This window comes from Lithobates pipiens, unplaced genomic scaffold (genome assembly GCF_037356315.1).
Source record: "Lithobates pipiens isolate NorthernLeopardFrog02 unplaced genomic scaffold, aLitPip1_a1.2 Scaffold_10, whole genome shotgun sequence".
NCBI lineage: Eukaryota > Metazoa > Chordata > Amphibia > Anura > Ranidae > Lithobates > Lithobates pipiens.
In genome coordinates this window covers 158,606,506-158,622,314 of record NW_027507686.1, presented here as the reverse complement: position 1 = coordinate 158,622,314, position 15,809 = coordinate 158,606,506, and positions in this window count along the sequence as shown.

The following is a 15,809-nucleotide window of genomic DNA, read 5'->3' as shown; positions in this document are numbered from 1 at the left end:
GTGTCTTGGCTTTCCATGCATTTTTGCACCTCCCTTTCTTCATGTGTTCAATACTTTTTCCCTGCGTCATTCCATTTTATTACACATATATTTATATTTACACCATTTGTCATTTGCAGTGCAAGCAGCTGTCCCTGACAGCGTCGTATTTACCACACTTTTTACACTGTTTACCATTTGACTTTTTTTACCACTACAGTCTGCACTTTCAAACACTCACACACCATGGATTTATTTGATTACAGAACATCCCGCACTGTTAACACGGAGGGAGTTTTCATTACCACAGGGAGCGACACTGAAATAGATGGTTTGTTCATGGGACTGAAAAACATCATGGTGTCTGAGTTACACCTTCAATGGGATCTATTGTTTATTGAACAATATGTATCAGAAAAAATGGTTCTCCGAAGCCTTTGTTGGAATGTTCATCCCCAACAAGGTGATACAGATCTCAAACCTTGGTTCAATTACTTTAATGAGGTGGTTACTTAAATTTCTCAGTTTCCTCATTGCAGGAAGAAGAATAGATTGTCGGTCCTTGATAGGGAGATTAAAGATCTTAAAGACAAGCGTCTGTCCTTCAAGAATTCCATTGAATATGATTCACTCTCCTCCAGTCTCCAGGGTCCTTTGGAAAAGGAGGATAGAGACCATCATAATAAGAAACACAAAAAATACTCCAGAGATGTGGGAAACTACAGGTCTGGAGCCATTTTATCATGGCAGATGCCTACTGCTTCAGACAGTGCAGTTGACACTTCAACAGTTCAGCCTGATTCCAGTAATGGACCAGCTAATTTGGGACAGGTCGCAGGATCTGTCTATAGGCCTACATTGAGAGGATCTGACCACAAAGAACAATCTCCCCATTGTAAGGAAAGGCGTTTCAGTGTTCACACCCCTATGGGACCACACAGGCAATTGACATAACTCTAGACCATATAATCAACAAAAATCTCAGAGTTATACAGAGTACCATCAAAGGGGTTCTCCTGTAAGATATGATGATTACTCTTCTCAGTATTATGGTCAACCCTCAGTGACCACTTATAACCGATATTCCCCCCTATATTATTCTTACGCTGATGGTCAATACACATATGGCGACAGGAGTTATGACCAATCTCCATATCGATACAATCAGCCTAATCCCAATTCACGGACTAATCATATTTTTTACGTGGACCATCGCACACGAAAGAGGGTCCTAGAACCAAGAGAGGGAGACAAAACAAAAGGAAAAAGGAAAAGAACATAACAGCACATGGAGTTTTTAATTTTAGCAAAAATACATTGACCCCAGAAGAATTGAAGGTTTTAGATAAGGGCTTAAAATTTGCAGCTCCTAAGAAACTGGATAAATTCAGTACTTTTATAGACGTTCACAAGTATATTAGGAGAATAAATATACAAAGATATTAAGTTACTAATCCTTATCATAACCCATTGAGAGCCGCCACTTCAAGAACAGTACATTTGGGACTTTAAAATCCCTCTCTTTTCAACCCCCCAGCCCAAATAGCCCCTGCCATTAACATTTTTAGGGATCTAGTAATCAAAGATCTCACCACACTCCCCCCTAAAAAGATGTATAACCACAGTTTTTTGAAGGCAGGTCTGAAGTCTCTGTGTGAGATATAGGACCTGGTTATCCACCCAGTGGATAAAGGAGGTGTTATAGTGGTGTTAGACAAAGTTGACTACGAAAAGGAAATGTATAACATTTTAAGTGATTCTGAAACATATAAGGAATTCGCAAAAAATCCCAAGACTATATATAAAAATAAACTAGTAGTACTTATCAATAAAGGTTTTGAGAATTTTATTCTCAACAGAAAATTTCCAACAAACCTCGAATCCCAACCTTTTTTTTATTTTCCCCAGGTTCACAAAAATCCTTTGTGTCCTCCTGGATGTCCTATTGTGAGTGGCATAGACTCTGTCACCTCGAGAATTGGATGTTATGTGGACTTTTACCTACAGCCCCTAGTGAAAAAGATGCTGTAGAAAAGAGATACTATTAAAATGTTAGACACTATAGCTATACGGGAAGATTACATCATTGCCACGGCTGATGTTGCCTTCTTGTATACGAGCATTCTGCATGGCCAGGGTATAGAAGCTGTCAGCCACTTCTTAAACCAAGAGGGGACTATTACCCAAACTCAATTACTCAAGATACATTATTTAATTATTGGAGTTTGCTACACAGCACAACTATTTCTGGTCCAATAGTTGCTACTATCTACAACAGAGAGGCGTGGCAATGGGTGATAAATTCGCCCCTAGCCTGGCCAATCTCTTCATGGCCAAATGGGAGAAGGATGTCGTCTATGCCCAAGGTGGATCCAAATTAATCCTATGTGTCAGGTATATCGATGACATCCTCCTCCTATGGGATGGTTGTTCGGAATCTTTGACAGATTTCTTTTCATTACTGAACCAAAATGATCGGGGCATATCCCTGACCTATGAGTATAGCAGGCAGAAGGTCAATTTCTTGGATTTGGAGATAGAGATTTTTGATCACCATTTAAGTATAAAACGTATTTTAAGTCCACCGACCATAATGGTTTTATACCTATTGACAGTTGCCATCATCATTCATGGCTACTATCAATTCCTCTTGGCCAATTTTGGAGGTTACGTAGGAATTGCACTGACCTCGAAACTTTTAAATCACAAGCCGCAGTATTATGCAAGGTGTTTTTGAAAAGGGTTATAAACAAACCAAGGTGGATTTACAGCTTAACAGTGAACAGTGTCATGGAAATGGATAGAGGATCATTGCTGATTGAAAAACCTCCTCCTGAGTCCAATGATTCTTTTAAATAGTCATTAGTTCTGGAGTACTCTGTACAGTATAAACAAGTGACGTCTATAATAGACAAGCATTGGGGTATATTGAAGAATGACCACATCTTAGGCCCTCTATTGCCCGAACATGCTAAAGTGGTATATAAAGAAGTGTCTAATCTGCAGAATAAGGTAGCACCCAATATTATAAATCCACCTGTTAGACCTTCCTTTTTTAGCAATTTAGTTGGTTATTTTTCCTGCAAAAGCTGTAAAGTTTGTAAATACAATATTCATGGCAGAAATTAAACTACAGAGTTGAGGTCTACGATTACCAATTAGTCTTATCCCAGCAAACGATTTTGTTCCTGCTCTACGAAAAAATGTAGTGTATCTATGTAAGCCGTACTAGCAGGTCTTTCACTACTAGAGTCAGTGAACATATAACTAAAATCAAGGAGGGTAATATTGAACATACGGCCCCTTGCCACTATCTCCAATTCCACAATAGAGACCCTAGAGGCACAGAGTTTTTGATTATAGATAGATAACCCCCCCCCTGGAGAGGTGGAGTTATTACTAGGGGTGTCTCTCGTCTTGAGACTTACTGGATTTACAAATTACAGACCCACTCCCCCCAGGGAATAGGGATGAGCCGAACACCCCCCGGTTCGGTTCGCACCAGAACTTGCGAACGACCCCCCGCGTTCGGTACGAACGTTAGAACCCCATTGAAGTCTATGGGACTCGAACGTTCGAATTGGAAAGTGCTAATTTTAACGGCTAATATGCAAGATAGTGTCCTAAAAAGGGTTTGGGGACCTGCCTCCTGCCTCAGGGGACATGGGTCACTGCAAAAAAAAGTTTTAAAAACTGCCGTTTTGGCGGGAGCACTGATTTTAATGACGATTAAAGTGAAAAAAAAAGTGAAATATTCCTTTAAATATGGTGCCTGGGGGGTGTCTGTAGTATGCCTGTGAAGTGCCACGTGTTTCCCGTGTTTAGAACAGTCCCTGCACAAAATGACATTAAACAGAAATAACACCATTTAAAACTGCTTGCGATTTTAATGTTATATCTGGTTCCTGCAATATGGTTGAAAATCATTGAGAAACATGGCATGGGTAGCCCTCCCTGCCCATTACCAGCCTATTTGGGTCTTGTACGCATATTAAGGGGAACCCTGTACCCATATTAAAAAAAGGAAATGCGTGTGGCCCCCAGGCCCTATATACTCAGAACAGCAGTATACAGGCTGTGCAAACAAGACAGGGACTGTGTAGGTTTGTTGTGTTAAGTTGAATCTGTTTGTCATTTTCAACCGGTACATTTTTAAAGTGTAGCTCCAGTCAAAAAAACTATCTTTAAGCTTTTTGGAAAACATAGGGAAGGGTTATCACCCCTGTATAATTTGTTTTGTCGTCCATCTTTTTTCATCTCACTTGCTGCTGTCTCCTTGCGTTTGCAAGTAGGAGATGTTTGTAAGTTGGATGTTTGAAAGTAGGGGCCTGCCCTATATTATAGCGGTATGTACTGGGTACAGAGCACGCAGACAGCACGCACTATCTCCTAACACTACTGACTGCAAGCTCTATTATTAACCACTTGTTAGCCCAATGTTTGCATAAAGTGAAAGATGAAGTTATGCTGAGTAAATAGATATCAAACATGTCACTCTTCAAAATTGCACATGCCCGTGGAATGGTGCCAAATGTCGCTACTTAAAAAATCCCCATAGGCGACGCTTTAATTTTTTTTTACTGGTTACATGTTTTGAGTTGCAGAGGAGGTCTAGGACTAGAATTATTGCTCTCGCTCTAACATTCTCGGCGATACCTCACATGTGTGGCACATGTGAGCACATGGGGACATGGGCGCTTTAATTTTTATTTTATTTTTTTATTGTTCATTTTACTTTATTTATGTTAGTTTGACATTTTTTTCCCCAAAAATATATTTTTGATCACTTTTATTCCTATTACAAGAAATGTAAACATCCCTTGTAATAGGAATATGGGGTGACAGGTCCTCTTTACAGTGAAATCTGGGGGGTCAATATGACCCCACATCTCACCTCTAGGCTGGGAAGCCTGAAATAAAAAATAAAAAAAAGATTCTGGCTTTGATCGTACTGGCGAGTTGGTAGAAGCACCGGAGGGCGGTGAGGGGTGGGGGGCGTCTATGGCTGGGTATTTCAGGGTATCACCGAGTATGGCTGGGTATCTCTGAGTATGGCTGGGTATGGCAATTTATGGCAGGGTATTACAGAGTATTGGCGGGGTATTGGCGGGGTACTACAGAGTAATAGCAGGGTACTGCAGAGTATTGGGGGGTACTACAGAGTAATGGCAGGGTACTGCAGAGTATTGGGGGTACTGCAGAGTAATGGCGGGTACTGCAGAGTAATGGCGGGTACTGCAGAGTAATGGCGGGTACTGCAGAGTAATGGGGGTTACTGCAGAGTAATGGAGGGTACTGCAGAGTAATGGCAGGGTACTGCACTGCAGAGTAATGGCAGGGTACTGCAGAGTAATGGGGGTACTGCAGAGTAATGGCAGGGTACTGCACTGCAGAGTAATGGCAGGGTACTGCACTGCAGAGTAATGGCGGGGTACTGCAGAGTAATGGCAGGGTACTGCAGAGTATGCACTGGTATTGCAGGGTATTGGCAGGGAATTGAGGGGTTAAATTCGGTGAGCAGCGATGTGGGCACTGCAGATGCAGCCCACATCGCTGCTGACACCGATCTCTTTCCCCTCCGCTGTACCGATCGGTACAGAGAGGGGAGGGAGGAACAGGCGTCATAACATGACGCCAGTTTGTTTCCAAGTGATCACTCCGTCATTTGACGGAGCAATCACGTGGTAAACGGCCGCTATGAGCGCCCGTTTACCGTGATCCGTGATGCGACCCGGCGGTCACGGATGCTCTCGAGTGCACACACCTCGGGGCACGCGAGAGCAGAATTCTGGGAGGCCGTTAATTAACGGCCTCTCAGAGTTAAACAACCGCCCTGAAGCCGTTAATCGGCAATGGGCAGTTGTTAAGTGGTTAAAGCTAGATCACTAGCTATATAGGTGAGGTGAATATAGTGGTGTATACTGCAGTCAGGGCACAGACAACAACCACTACACAGCAGCAAGATAGGAAATCAGCCAAAAACGATTGGTGTGTACTGTGTTGAAGGTACACAGAACACCCACTGCTTCAGATGCTAAGTAACACACTACATGAAGCCGCCTCAAAGGCGGCCTTATATAGTGTGGGGCGTGCACTACACAGCCTGAGATATGATTGGCCACAGGCAGGATGCCTGTGGCCAATCATGGCTCTCCTCGCTGCTGGCGCTGCGATTGGCCAAGCATGCGGGGTCACAGTGCATGCTTGGCCAATCATGGGGCAGCAATGCACTGCGCCACCGCAGTGCATTGTGGTCCGCGCGCGCGTCACTCAAATTTTGACGCGAACGGCCCAAACGTTCGGAATTCGCCGAACGGCCGAACAGCCAATGTTCGAGTCGAACGTACGTTTGACTCGAACACGAAGCTCATCCCTACCAGGGAATTAATGCAGAATGGGACATTAACACATTTATAAACAAAGCTTAGACGTTTTTCAATATACTCTACAACCTTTGTAGAGTTTTTGTCAACAGGGGGGCACTACTCTTTCAATACAGTTATTTTTACTTTTCTATTAATTTTATATCTCCTTGGATGACTGTAAAATGTCATCCATTGGGTGATATATATCTGGTTAGGATTCCCTTTTTGACACTGTTATTGATCCTTTTTTATAACATTTTTATTTGTTTTTCCTTTTTTTGTCTATCATTCATATATCCCTGCTAGGATTCAACCCAATGTGTTCAAATTTTAATATTATATTTTTATATTTTTTTCATTATCACATCATTATTGTGATTTCTTTATGTATTAAATCACCCATACTTTTTCATATATATCCATTCATTCCATATTTGGATTTTATGGATCACAATAATATATCCTTTTGGCAAAATAAATAAAAATTATTTTTGTAAATTTGATATATTTTTTCTTTATAGACATAGTTTTTGAACCAGTGGCTTAGGATTTATTGGTGCTCCTTACCAATTTGGCTCAAACAATGTTTTTTTTCTAATCATCTATTTTCTAATAAATGATTCAGCCTTTTTTTAAAGTTTTTTCATTAGATATTATAATTTTACTAGACCAGGGATATGCAATTAGCGGACCTTCAGCTGTTGCAAAGCTACAAGTCCCATCATGCCTCTGCCTCTGGGTGTCATGTTTGTGGCTGTCAGAGTCTTGCTATGCCTCATGGGACTTGTAGTTCTGCAACAGCTGGAGGTCCGCTAATTGCATATCCCTGTACTAGACCATTTGGTTATGAATATTTACTACATTCTGCTTCGAGTTTCACTACACCAGGTCACATTCCGTTCTTTGTGCTTTCTGCTTGAATTTCAGCTAGCTATAGCAAGGGTTGAAGCAGTGCGCTCCACTTCTTATACTGTGGTTTCTGGATTTTACCACAATACGTAATTTCTGGCTTTTCTTTTGCAAGTTCCGCTGAAGCCATTCATAGCGAGGTTGGGAGCACTCCAAGTTCCTTCTGGCCTTTTGCTGTACTGCACCTGCACATTGCCAAAGTGAGGCTTGCAGGGAACGCGACGCTGCCATCTTTTTCTGCTCAGTTAGGCTAACCATCCGCTAACCATCTGCGTATATATATATATATATATATATATATATATATATATATATATATATATATATATATATATATATATATATATATATATATACGCAGTGGGATTAGTGGGACAACACCCCAGACAATATCTTTGTAGATGAAAGCACCGGATTGAGCCTACTGTTCCCATTGTGTCACCATATTGGATTTACAAGCGCTTGTTTTACTTCTCAAAAATGTGTCATTATCCATTTTTATAAATAAATCTTCCTGTTATGTGGATTCACGCTATGTGCATTTTGTATTCCTTTTTGGCCATTTAGGTGTGAATCCATACACATCATATACCTTTGGAAGCTTTTATTCCCTGTTGATTGTGGTTATTTTTGAAGGAGGGTGGGATTACTACATATTCCTATGTTCTACCGTCCATATCTGTCGAGGTGCTTCAATTATTGGTGTGCAATCACAGACACGTCTAAATGATTCATGGAGCATATGTCCTACTGAATCCACACACTCCGGTAAGCCGCAGTGGTATCGGTGGTGGTTTCACCTTTCATGCACTTTAAATGGTTTGAAAAATGAAGTTTGGTTCAGCAAGATTGATACATCTCTATTCATCTATCAACACTATTTATCACAGATTGGACTTCTTTTGCTTGTTTTTGCTTTACAGTATTTTTTTTTTATCTTTTAAAGTGCAATTTCAGTTTTTTACTTTGTTTTTGTTTCACCACTGTGGTTACTTTGCATCTTTACATTTTTAATATTGCAATTTTTGAACTTTTCATTTGTTTATTCATTGCACTAATATTGCCATTTATTGTCAGTATCACTATGTGTTTTTATTCATTTTAAACACCTAAGATTTTAATTTGGTTTCATTTTCAAATGTCATTAGTGCTGCACCATTATTTTTATATTTACACCATTTGCAATTGTCATTTGCGGTGCTAGCAGCTGTCCCTGACAGCGCAGTATTTACCACACTTTTTACACATTTTACTACACATAAATTAATTTATTTCTGAACTTATTTGTTTTGGTTTCTTTGTATGCATGGATTGCATGAGTTGTTACCAACATGTGGTAACCATTTCATGTCAATAGCATAGAAATATATTATATATATATATATATATATATATATATATATATACAGTAAATATATTATATATTTATATATATATATATATATACAGTATATATATATCTTAAAAGGAATACTGGAGAAGAATGCTGTGATATTTTCCCTGCTAGCTCCTCTCACTAGTTCTGATCTGCCTGCATTTCAATGATAAGCGCAGAGAACCAATGATGACACCGCTAAGTTTAAAATAAGATTAGTAAAAGAATGGTTTTATTTAAAACATGTCATTAGTGTGTTGATTATGGGGGATGGAGGAGCCACAGAGGGAAATATAAACAGAATAAACATCAGCTTTAATAAATTACATTATATTGTGATATTGATTGCTCTAATAATCTAATAACACAAAATAATTGATGTTTTTCTTTTTAAGATGAGGTCTCTAAACTTCCTAGCATATTATATGTTCTACCCCGGCTTGATTTATTGTATTTGCAAGCCTGTTGATTGCCCCTACCTTGGTGGATGTAGGCCAAATGCTTTCTTTGCATCTCATTTAGATGGGAATGCAGCTGTACAGACTTGTATTGCATGAGCACATACTGTACATGGATGCTCTCTCAAACACCCTAGGCACTGCTGTTATCTTAAAGGGACAACAGCTATCATCTGAACAATCCAACACAGCTTATACTTGCCAGAATCTTGCTTGCTGCTGACTGAAATGCAACATTAGTCAACAGAATTAGGCTATGACCATTGCTTGGCCAGTGAGTATACAGAAGAGGGCTTGGGCTCTTCAGTAGGAGAGAGGTGCAAGAAGGGCAGGATCTACGGCATATGATGCTGAAGTCATTCTCAGCCCTAGGGGGTGCACTGTGACCCTTTTGCCTTGGGTGCTAAAGGTCCTTGTCATTGGCTATGACCATTACATTTTTAAGTATGAAAAACACGTGTATTTACACTACATGTGTACAAATTCATATAGTTTAAATTCAGAGTATAAAAAGAAAGATAATATAGATCCTTGCCTATAGGGTACAACAAATATGTCAGCCATACTTTTTACTACTCAATTGATGTGTTTCATAGAGAATGAACTTCAACAAATGTAATTACACAGCTGTCACACAGATTTGGCATTGGCTAATTGTGACACACTATAAAGAAGAAAAAGTGTTTTTTTTTGTTTACCCTCAGGCTTAAAATATGATCTATTGAAAGGTAGCGGCATACGACGACGACGTGCTCTTATTCCTCACAGATACGATCATCACAATACCCAACCTCTTGAAGGACTTCTCTCTGTTTAAGGACATTTCAAATCTCCAAATTAACTTCGGGAAATCCAAAGCCCTTAATATCACTCTACCAGAAGCCACTGTCCAACTATGTAAAGCCAATTTTCCTTTCAGTTGGGAGAAACACTCCATTACATATTTGGGAATACAACTACCGGCTAAATTGAAAGATCTATACCCCAGAAACTATCTACCACTCCTTAACATCATCAGACAAGACCTTGAGAGTTGGAATAAGCAAACATTCTCCTGGTTTGGTAGAGCAGCAATCTTGAAAATGAACACCCTTCCTAGACTTTTGTATCTATTGCAAACCATCCCTATCAAGCTTCCCCCAATGTTTTTTTCCTCATTCAAAAATATATGCTTAAAATTCCTCTGGGCTGACAAACCTCCCCGCATTAAATGGGATACCTTGATAAAACCCGTTGGACAGGGGGGAATTGGGCTCCCGGATGTACAAAAATATCACTGGGCATGCCTTTTGTCTAGGATCATTGACTGGCATATACACGCAGACATCAAAGCATGGGTAAGACTGGAGGATGCCTTCTCGCCGCTTCCATTACCTCACCTACTTTGGCTAAGCGCTAGATCCACGCCCCTAGAAACCCTGCAACACATCCTCATAGGCCCAACCTTAAACACCTTTAGAACCATCTGTCGGAAAACACAAATAGCTCAGACTCCTGGTCCGATGACACCATTAGATGGGAACCCAGATTTTCCTCCGGGCATGTCCAATTGTCCAGCTTTTTTGGGTACTGCGCCCCAGGCTAGAAGGGCAGGCATATTCTTCAAACAGGGGACATTAATCCCCTTTGCTTCCATCCCAGTTCAATTTCCAGATTGGGACATACCGTTCTTTCAGTTTCTTCAAATCCGACATTTCCTACTCAAGACCTCCACACCACAACAATGGAGCCTATGTGTACTAGCAAAGAACCGATAAAACATGTCATATCGCAACTATACACAATATTGTCTCCCACGCCTTCCAAGTCAGACAACCCATATATACAGCGATGGGAAAAAGACTTAAATATTACACTGACACAGGAGGATTGGGATAATATATGGCTCAATATACATAAGGGTTCGCTAAATGTTTCGATACAAGAAAACGGTTATAAACTGTACTCGCGCTGGTACAGAACCCCTGATCGTTTACACAAATGCTATCCACAGGTCCCTCCCACTTGTTGGAGGTGTGAGAGAGCCAAGGGAACCCTCATGCACATTTGGTGGGAATGCAATCTGATCCAGCCGTTTTGGGAGGAGGTCTGCCGTCTCATTTCCAGTATCACGACATACACGCCAGAGTTTACCCCAGCTCAATTTTTACTTCATCACACATCTTTTCCCCAACGACAATATAGGAAATCCCTTATGCACCATTTAATTAACGCAGCAAAACTATGCGTCCCCATTCATTGGAAATCAACCACCCCGCCTAGCATTGCGGATTGGCTACAGAGGGTAAACAGAATAGCTGAAATGGAAGCTATCATTCACCAAGCTAAGGAAACCTCACACAAGTTCCAGACAACCTGGGCCTGTTGGCTGCAGTTTCAACAAACAGATGTATACAAAACCCTATCACGTGCCTCATAGCTTGACCTGGGGGATGACCTCCTGCTCATTCTACACGCTTAATCCGGGATACGCAGGTCGTATCTCTCTTCCTCATTCACATATTGCTCCCTAACATTATCCGGACTCTTTCTCTTAGACCTTCCCCTCTAGTTTAAGATTAGGAAGAATTAGTGAATCTCCTTCCTGTTGTTCACTAATCCCCACTGGAGTAGATTTCAACTTTTCAGATAACTCTTTCTATATAAACATTGGGCTGACATATCACACTAATTATGGGATGTGGTGATTGTATACTTCATTTGCAATTTATGGATCCCCACTCCTCTCACAGTCAGATCCCAGTAGGGGTGAGAGGGAGGGGGATGGAACCCCACACTCCCGAGCTCTCTATTAACAGCCCAAAGACATATAGGTTTATTCCCCGTTGAGATGGATTCCATACAACACTTTTTATAGACTAAGTTTTATTTACACTTGTTAGAGATCTCAGGGTAAATGAATGTGACCAAAACAAAGGGCTATGGAGCCCCTTGGATTGTAGTTCTACGATTGTTGTTATTAAACCCTTTTTATCTGTTCCCACACTATAATTCTGCATATAACAGAACGTGCAGGTATTCAAAATTATCTCACCAAAGCCATACACAGGTTTTAAAATATGCTATCTATCCAGTCACACGCAACAAATACGAACATTAAGCACAAACAATATTGGTTAGGGTAATGCACAATACATAAACTAATGGTTACCTGTTTTGCCTTATATGTCTCATATTCAGCCTAAAATGGATAGACTTCAGACTCATTACCTGCTAGACACCTTTTTATGACTGTTGGTTTCTTGTTGTCCTTACCCTATTGTACTATGCATCTAGCGGCTGCGCCCGCAATTATATGTTTATGTTTTGCCTTTTTATTATTCTCAATAAAAAATTAGAACTATGAAAAAAAATAAAAAAAATATGATCTATTGAATGTAACAAATACTTTCCAAATGCACCCACAGACAAAGCTGCATAATACATTGATAAATCCTGTTAAGTAATCCTGTCCTTTAAGGATCAAAGGCCTGGATTTATTTCTGAAATTAGTGTGGCCCTGTAGCTGGTAGCCTATCTAAGGTTCATCAGCCACAAAGCCTAATAAATCTCATGGTCACACTGCAGGTTGGTTTCCTTTCCATCAGTGATTGACTGGCCCAAGGGAAAAGAGGGACATTACTGGTGGCATTAGTGACCGAGGTATTAAGGAACTTGGTCAGCAGGGAGAGAGGATATTTGCCAGCGAGAGATACAGCAGGGGAACTAAGGAGCTGGTGATCTACACAGTAAGGTGACCTTTTGAGAAGCCAGGCACTGGCCCCTCTGTTGTGCCACAGGGACAGTATGTCTTACTCTCCATCCAGCCATGACAGTGTGGCCTACCTCTCATCCACTTGTACATAGTGCCCACTGTCATACCCTCCACACTTCTCTCCTGTACATACTTCCCTTTGTCATACCCTCCACATTCCTCTCCTGTACATACTGCTCACTGTCATATCCTCCAAATTCCTCTCCTGTACATACTGCCCACTGTCATGCACTTCTCTCCTGTACATATTGCCCACTGTCATACCCCCACACTCCTCTCCTGTACATACTGTCCACTGTCATACCCTCCACACTCCTCTCCTGCACATACTACCCTCTGTCATATCCTCCATACTCTTCTTCTATACATACTGCACACTGTCTTACCCTCCACACTCGTCTCCCGTACATACTGTTCACTGTCTTACCCTCCACATTTGTCTCCTGTACATACTGCTCAGTATAATACCGTCCACACTCCTCTCCTGTACATACTTTCCACTGTCATACCCTTCACACTTCACACTTCACACTCACACATACCGCCGACTTTCATAAAGTCTCTACTGTACAAAGTGCCGTCTGTCATATCCTCCACACTTCTCTCCTGTGCATATTACCCACTATTATACTGTCCACACTTCTCTATTGTACATACTCACTGTAATACCCTCCTCTCCTGTACATACTACCCTCTGTCATATCCTCCACACTCTACTTATTTACATGCTGACCACTGTCTTACCCTCCATGCTCGTCTCCTGTACATACCGCTCACTGTCTTACCCTCCACACTCATCTCCTGTACATACTGCTCAGTATCATACCATCCATCCACACTCCTCTCCTGTACATACTGTCTACTGTCATGCCATTTATACTCCTTTCCTGTACCTACTGCCCACTTTCATAAACTTCTGTACTGTACATAGTGCCGGCTGTCATACCCTCCACACTTCTCTCCTGTGCATCATACTGTCCACACTCCTCTATTGTACATACTGACTGTGATACCCTCCACCCTCCTTTCCTGTACATATTGCCCCATCATACCCTCACACGCCTCTCCTGTACATACTGCCAACTGTCATACCCTCCACACTCCTCTCCTGTATATAATGCCAACTGTCTTTCTCTCCAGACTCCTCTCCTGTACATACTGCCCACTATCATACCCCCCACACTCCTCTCCTGTACATACTGCCAACTGTCTTTCTCTCCACACTCCTCTCCTGCACATACTGCCCCCATAATACCTTCCACACTCCTCTCCTGTATAAACTTCCCCCATCATACCCTCCACACCCCTCTCCTGTACATTCTGCCCACTAGCATACCCTCCACACTCCTCTCCTGTACATACTGCCCACTGGCATACCCTTCACACTCCTCTGCTGTACATACTGCCAACTTTCTTTCTCTCCACACCCCTCTCCTCTACATACTGCCACTATCATACCCTCCACACTCCTCTCTTGTACATACTGCCCACTGTTATAACCTCCACATTCCTTTCTCTCATCTGCACATACTTCCCACTTTTATACCCTCCATACTCCTTCCCTATGACTCTTACCCACAAAAACAGTTCTTTAAAATTATATTGAATATCCTAAATGTTTTTGAAATGTTGGCAACTATGCACTTGGGCACTGCCCAAGGTGCCACTGGGTCAGTAGGGGGCCCCATGAGAGGCTGCTGGCAGTACATGGGTCAGCAGGGACTGGCCAAAGTTTGAGCAATGTGTGGCCACTGCGGTTGAACAGAAGTCGGTCTACCGACTGATTTCTTTTCAACCACCTTATAAAAAAAAAAACTGCATAAACAGCTGTAGGCAATGGGCTGTGATTACAACAATACAAGCAGGGAGGATTCACCAATCCACTGCAAATGTGTGGATGGGGAAGTTGGTTCAGTTTTTTTTCATTGAGCCCATTATCTGATTGAAAAAAAAATGGAACCATGTATGGCCTCCTTTACTATGGTACCTACTGTAATAGTAAAGTGGAGGTAAGTCTATGAAAATTGATATTGTTAGTACAAAATGTATCTGACTCCATATCTATTTCTGTGACTTTAAATGGGCTTCAATAGGAAAATCACCATTACTTACACTACACTTCACAATATGTGAAAAGGTACACAAATGTTCCTGTATACAAAGTGGCATAAGGCGAAACATGGGAAAATATGCTTATAATCTAGCATTCATTTTAACTAATAATATTATCTCTAAATTATCTGTTGTGTTATGCTGACTGAGCAGCCTGTCTTTATTGTGCTATAGTTACCTGTCAACTTGCAGCAAGAATAATAGAGGTGTTGGTTGAGAAGAATCATAGGTGTGTATAGTATATTTTCTTACATTTGGGAACATCAGGTTTCTTTCCTCTTTGTTCTACATAAAAACATTTTCGTCATAGTCAAGGCAACTGCTAACATGTTAGAAATGATTAACCACTTCAGCTTCAGAAGATTTTACCCCCTTCATAACCTAGCCATTTTTTGCTATTTAACACTGTGAAACTTTAACCAGTAATTGCATCTTCATGCAATGCTGTACCCAAATTAAATTTAGATATTAAATCTAAAAAAAACTCAATAAGTGTATATTGATTGGTTTGCATGAAAGTTAGGCTCGGTTCACAGAGGGGCGACACGACTTCAGGACGACTTTGTGAGGCAACTTGGAAACGACTTGAACACGACTTAGACACGACCTGGGGCGACTTACAACACAACTTTAAGTCGCCCCAGGCCAGGCGACTTTTGCCGTGGCCAATCAGAGAATGAGCTTTGAAGGGGGAACTCCACACCAAATTTATGAAAAAAAATTGGCGTGGGTTCCCCCTCCGAGAGCATACCAGGCCCTTAGGTCTGGTATGGATTCCAAGGGGAACCCCCTACGCTGAAAAAACGGTGTGGGGGTCCCCCCAAATCCACACCAGACCCTTATCCGAGCACACTACC